General features: G+C 42.0%; 1 pseudogene; it reads left to right on the top strand.

Moving 5' to 3' along the window:
• Positions 1-3,488: 3,488 nt before the first annotated feature.
• Positions 3,489-5,796, top strand: LOC116209571 (annotated as a pseudogene).
• Positions 5,797-6,005: the final 209 nt, after the last annotated feature.

Here is a 6,005-nt window from a genome sequence, read left to right as displayed (position 1 = left end):
TTTAATACTTAATTTCTTTTAACTTTGCGAGGGAATTTATCCCTCGATAATTCCCTCTGTAAGTTACCAAGGGAATTATTCCCTCGGTAGTTTCTTTTAACTTTTTAGAATTTTTATATTTTTTTTATTTTTCACTGAGAGAAAAATCTCTTGGTAATTCCCTCAATAAAATATTGAGGAAGTTACCGGGGGATAATCCCTCAGTAACCGTTGAAAAATATTTTCAATGGATTACCAAGGAATTTTACCGAGAAACATTTTTTCTCGGTAATCACGCGATTTTTGGATGCAATGAAAAAGGAGAGAACCATGAAGTCGTTCCAAGTGACATGGAACCGAGGGTTTTCTTTTTACGAGGTCGGCTTCGTTCAGGGCAAACGTAGCAGGCAGCAGCAGGGTGATGACAATAGGTGCCCAACTTTTTGCAAAATTCAATTTTTGATAAATTCCTCCTTTGTGATAATTTCGCCCTCTCGAAATTGGCATGTGAGATTTATCCGTCGGACATGTCGTCGGAATTTTATCAAAAGTCATTGCTTTTTTTTTTTTTTTTTTAGGTCAGCGGGTACTTTACTATAGGTTGAAAGTGGTGCAATTGGGTCGGAGTTTTCCAAATTCGAGTCGCAGAACCAAATTTTCAGGTTGGTTTGGGTCGGGAAAACTCCCACCCAAAGTGATAAAAGATACCTAAATGATCCAACCGCTATTGGGTCGGGTCTCCGACTAACTCCAAATTATTCGAGTTATTTGACACGTTGCAAAACTGGTCCATAAATCTCTTGAATCACTTATTGGAGATCATTCTGATTGAATAGAGGCTGCTGAACATTAAGGGGAGCCTGCCTTTGGGGCGGCTGAGCATTGCTAGCTGTTGGCTGAGCTAGTGGTCGTGGTGCATGCCGAGGCTGAGCTAGTGGTCGTGGTGCATGCTGAGGCTGAGCATGAACCGGAGGCTGAGCTGCAAACGAGAGGCTGCAGCTGAGCTTGGTGCACAGGCTGAGCTTACTGCACTGGCTGAGCTTGGTGCACAAGCTCAACTTGCTGCACCTGCTGGGCTACTGCATACGGTGCCGTATTCGGCGCGATTTGAAGAAAGTAAGGTAACCTGTTTTGAGTAGAATATATACGAGGATCGACTACCTGGGGTGCCCTTTTGAGTATAGAGATTATTGTGGGTAAGTCTCCATACCTTAATGTTGCATATACGACACGTTCAGCACTGTAGGCTGAATCGCCGCCTGTGGCATGGAATGTAAAACTGATGTAGCCCAGGCATGAGAGTAGGCTATTGTGTAAGCCGAAACCGTTGTCGCACAAACTAACCAAATTAAGAGTACCATGTGGCATATTGGAAGTGGCTGCCTTGGAGGGTACCAAGTTGAAGTTGGGTGCCCCGTAAGACTTGAAGCTCCATGGTTTGAAGTTGAGGCAAGCTCGGAACCCTTGTTGATCGGGTTCGACTCCTTATTGATCTTATCTTCGAGAGCTTTCCCTTGAGCAGCCTCTAGGCCTGGTTTGTTTGCCAAAGCCGTTTGAATAATATCACCAATATTTCTTGTTGTGCTCTCAAGTCTTCCTACCATAGTATCTGCCCATTCGGGCATGCCAGATTTAGGCGGCACCGAGTCATTAGCACCAACACGAGCATCTTTCTTCTCTTCTTCAAGAAAATGTCTTGCTTCCTCCTCACGCAAACGTCTTTCTTCCCCTTCTTAAGCCAAAGCCACTTGCAAACGAGTCACTATCTTGATAACTTTAACACTTCTTCGGTAGAACGGTTATCCCACTGGATGTACCAAATTGTTTACCACATCAAAAACAATTGAGACATCAATTTCGGCCACGCGTGTGGTAATTGCAAGCATGCCAGGAAGCAGTTCCAAGTATATCCACGTGTCACTAGCTCGTCTGACCAAAACAAAGCGTATAACATGGCCTAGAAGTTCATGGGATTGCTTGGCAGCTAGATTTAGATCTTTGAGATTAGAGTGCGCCTTAAACGATTCACGGTCTGGGGATTTAATCGTTTAGGGTTCTCCACCAATTTTCTACGCATGAACACGAACATGGGTCCAAAAATGATCAATCAGCTACGAAGTCTGCTCAATAGGAATTTGACCAGCACTCAGCCCCAAAAAGCCGAGCCAAAACAAGAACAAGTTCACTCGTACAAGTGAACACGAACCTTGAGTAAACTCTTGTACACGAACCTTGAGTAAACTTCGGGCAAGTGGTGCTGAAGGATGATAAAGTCCTCGCCTTGATGCCCGGAAGCTCCAAAGACGATGATAATTTTGATTCGTGGGAAAACAGTTGAAGGATAAATGAACAGGAATTGAAAGGTGCGATAAAAGTAAGATGCGATAAAAGTAAGGTGCGATAAATGAAAGCGTCGGTAAAGTACAGTGCGATAAAATAAAGAGCGATAAACAAAATATAGAAAAAATACGAGTTTGATTGATTGATGTGCGGACCCTAAAAATGAACAAGACGACACGTGTATATAGGCGTTTACAATAAAATCTTAGAGAATTTATCATAATCGAATATGCTACAATATATGATATCGAGATAAATTTCAAATAGGAAATTAACTCATAGCCTATGTAAAAGCAAAATACATAGAAAATCGAAAAGATATCCGACTCATATGCTACAAGATAACACGAGATATTGCATGAAGATTACATGCTTGATCACTAAAATTGCTTGGCTGCGAAATAAAATCCCCCACTGCCTCTGGACATGAAGCCCCGCCCATACACATGCATATATGCATTTAATTTCCATCATGGGCTCACTTTGCTGGGCTCTTTTCAATTGGGCTCCCCATAGATTGGCTTAATACATTGGGCCCAAATCCAACTCAGCCCATCTCCCTTCCTCCAATTAGTCTGAGCCGATATTTCCAAAACCCGGGAAAATCATCGAAATACCACGCTCACGTCACGGCTCGGCTATTTTCACGAATTACGGAAAATAGTTATAAACAAGTTTATATATTCTCGTGGACATCTGCACATGGAAATTGATCATCTTACAAGCAATTAGTTGATTGTGCTTAATATTTACAGGGAAGCAGAGTTCTGGAGGACTTTTAACATCGAGGATGAAGCAGGTGGGGGTGAGAAAACCCATCGTGAAGAATTTTACCATCATCATAACCGACGGCACTCTTGAGATACGCTTTTACTGGGCCGGGAGGGGGGTTACAATAGTTCCTTCCAGGATAGCAGTATATGGTCCTCTTGTCTCTGCTATTTCTGTGAATTTCGGTATGCGACACATATCCTTATCTGCCCATTCATGTTCCAGCGGACAATGATAAAATATTTTCTGAGAGTTTCATTCTCTGTGTGTTTTGCTCTATCTCTCTCCCTCCTTTGGTAAGTCTCTAGGGATATGTTTCCCTTATAATTTACCTGTTCTCGCTTAAACAACTTGATTCGACCCCGTTAACTTATTCTTAACTTGATTTGATTACACAGACACCGTTGCCTCATCCAGCATCTAATAATAAGAGATTTACGAGGGCATCGCTTGGGATAGTGCTCGGTGCAGTTCTACTTGTTATTGTACTGATCACTGTTATTTGTTGGTGGAAGGCATGCCGAGGACCTATAGTAAGAGCGAAAAGTGGTTCTTCCCACTCCCGTTGTGTTCCCATTTCCATTTTAACAATTAACCGACATGCTGCTTACGGATAATTTCATCAACACGTGCGAGTACAATTTCATCTGTCAAGAATTTTGCAGTTTACTTGGGAGCAATAATTTAAGACCTGACTGCTAGTTATATTCATTCTTCATCATTCAGGTGCAAATTCAGCTTTCGTTTAGTTTTCGTATATGCATCTCCTCATGCATCAGTACTGCTATAAGTGGATTGTCATTTCTCAAATCTCTGCTTTTTCTAAAACAATTTTACACGCAGACCTAAAGGTGCTAGACTTGCAAACCCATTCCTTTACGTTGAGACAAATCAAAGTTGCCACAAACAATTTTGACACTGCAAATAAGATTGGGGAAGGCGGTTTCGGTCCTGTGTACAAGGTATCATGGAACTATGCATCCCATCTGCCCCACTGCCGAAATTCAGCTATCAGTTCTCTGGACAGGCTGACAATAAATCTGTCCTCCTGTAACAAATATATGGTAACGCTGAACTGTAGGGCCTGCTATCAGATGGCACATTGATTGCAGTGAAGCAGCTCTTCAGGATCAAAGCAAGGGAACCGAGAGTTCGTGAATAAGATTGGGATGATCTCTGCCCTGCAGCACCCTAATCTTGTAAAGCTCTATGGATGCTGCATTGAGGTGAACCAATTGCTGTTGGTATATGAGTACATGGAGAATAACAGTCTGGCACGTGCTCTCTTTGGTAGTTTTCGATCTCATGACATGCTCCACGTCTTCTCCTATGTATACGCTAAGTACCTCAACTCATTTCTTTTCTCTTCCTTCTTTTGATGTGATTGGTGGTCACGGGAGCAAAGGAATTTCACTTGGATTTGGATTCATGGACGAGACGGAATATATGCATGGGAATAGCGAGAGGTTTGGCTTATCTTCATGAAGAATCAAGGCTGAAGATTGTGCATAGGGATATTAAGGCGAGGAATGTGCTGCTTGATAAGGATCTTAACCCCAAGATTTCAGATTTCGTAGAGAAACTCAATGAGGAGGATAACACCCATATTAGCACGAGCGTTGCAGGAGCATTGTGAGTATTTTCTCTTTCGTATTCTTCAACTTAGCTTAGATGGAAAAAATAGTTGCCAAATAGTAACTTCCAGAGAGAGAGCGAATGCAAACTTAGTTGATATTTTCTGATAATTCACATGGCCAGTTGCTCAGCTTAGGTGCTATCGCTGTTGCTGCAGTAACCAAGATTATTTATCGTTTTTGCAGTGGATATATGGCACCAGAATATGCAATGCTTACCTGACTGACAAAGCAGATATCTATAGTTTCGGGATTGTTGCAGTGGAGATTGTTAGTGGCCAGAGCAATACTAGTTTCTAGCATAGCGAGGAGTCCTTTTGTCTCATGACCAATCGGGTAATGAAATACAACATGTGTGTTTAAATTTGAATTTGCATCTCTTGATATTCTTGATGTAGGAAATATAATCAGACATGGGGACGGAAGTATGACCTAACTATGAGTTTGTAAACTGCCTTTATTTTTGCCGATTTTATATAATCTTGAAACAGGCGCGCAATTTTAAAGAAAGCGGCAATTTGTTGGACTTAGTAGACCCAGATTGGGTCCAGACTTCGAAAAGGATAAGGCCGTGGTGATGACTGGAGCTGCGTTGCTCTGCACTAGTGTTTCCCCATCAGCTCGGCCGCCCATGTCTTTGTGCTAAGGATGCTTGAGGGAGGGGTTGCAGCTGCAGCATTAATTTCTTCTGCTGAAAAAGACTGAACATGAACATTTTCCCAAAGCGGAGAAGAGGATGAGAGCGAAGACGGTGGACTCACTTATTTTTTTGCTCCTCTGGGACATCCCTCTACAATGAGTGTTGGGTCTCCTTATTTGCTTAAGGTGGGACCAGTAACGACCTAAGCCTCGCAAGTTCTTAGGGTACGCTGCCAAGTTTTCAAGCTCATGTTGGTTTCTTTACCTGAAAGAAGGCATGACTCTTGATGCTATCCAGCAAGAATCATCAAATGGAAATGAATTTCGATTTGCTCGGTGCTACCATGATTCTCTGCAGCAGTTTGTTGTTTATGTAAATGAAAGATCAAACTGAAGATTCTTGTTTCAATATAACCTAATACTTTGTTCCTCATATTGCTTGACATCATGATAATTTCTTTTGTCAATTCAGTGTTGAAGTAGTTCGCGGACTTCCCATGTCCACCTTAACTTGTGTTTTTTCTATGTGTAAGATTGATCTGAAGCAGACAGGTTTGGTTATTGAGAACTTGCTCCTTTATGATGCCTGTTATAGATGTAGAGCGGAACAGAATACGGTCTCAAGAGCTCAAGTCCAAGAGT

Source organism: Punica granatum, chromosome 5, assembly GCF_007655135.1.
Source record: "Punica granatum isolate Tunisia-2019 chromosome 5, ASM765513v2, whole genome shotgun sequence".
In the NCBI taxonomy this organism is placed as follows: domain Eukaryota; kingdom Viridiplantae; phylum Streptophyta; class Magnoliopsida; order Myrtales; family Lythraceae; genus Punica; species Punica granatum.
The sequence above is the reverse complement of the archived record's forward strand: the minus strand, read 5'-3'. Positions and strand labels throughout refer to the sequence as shown.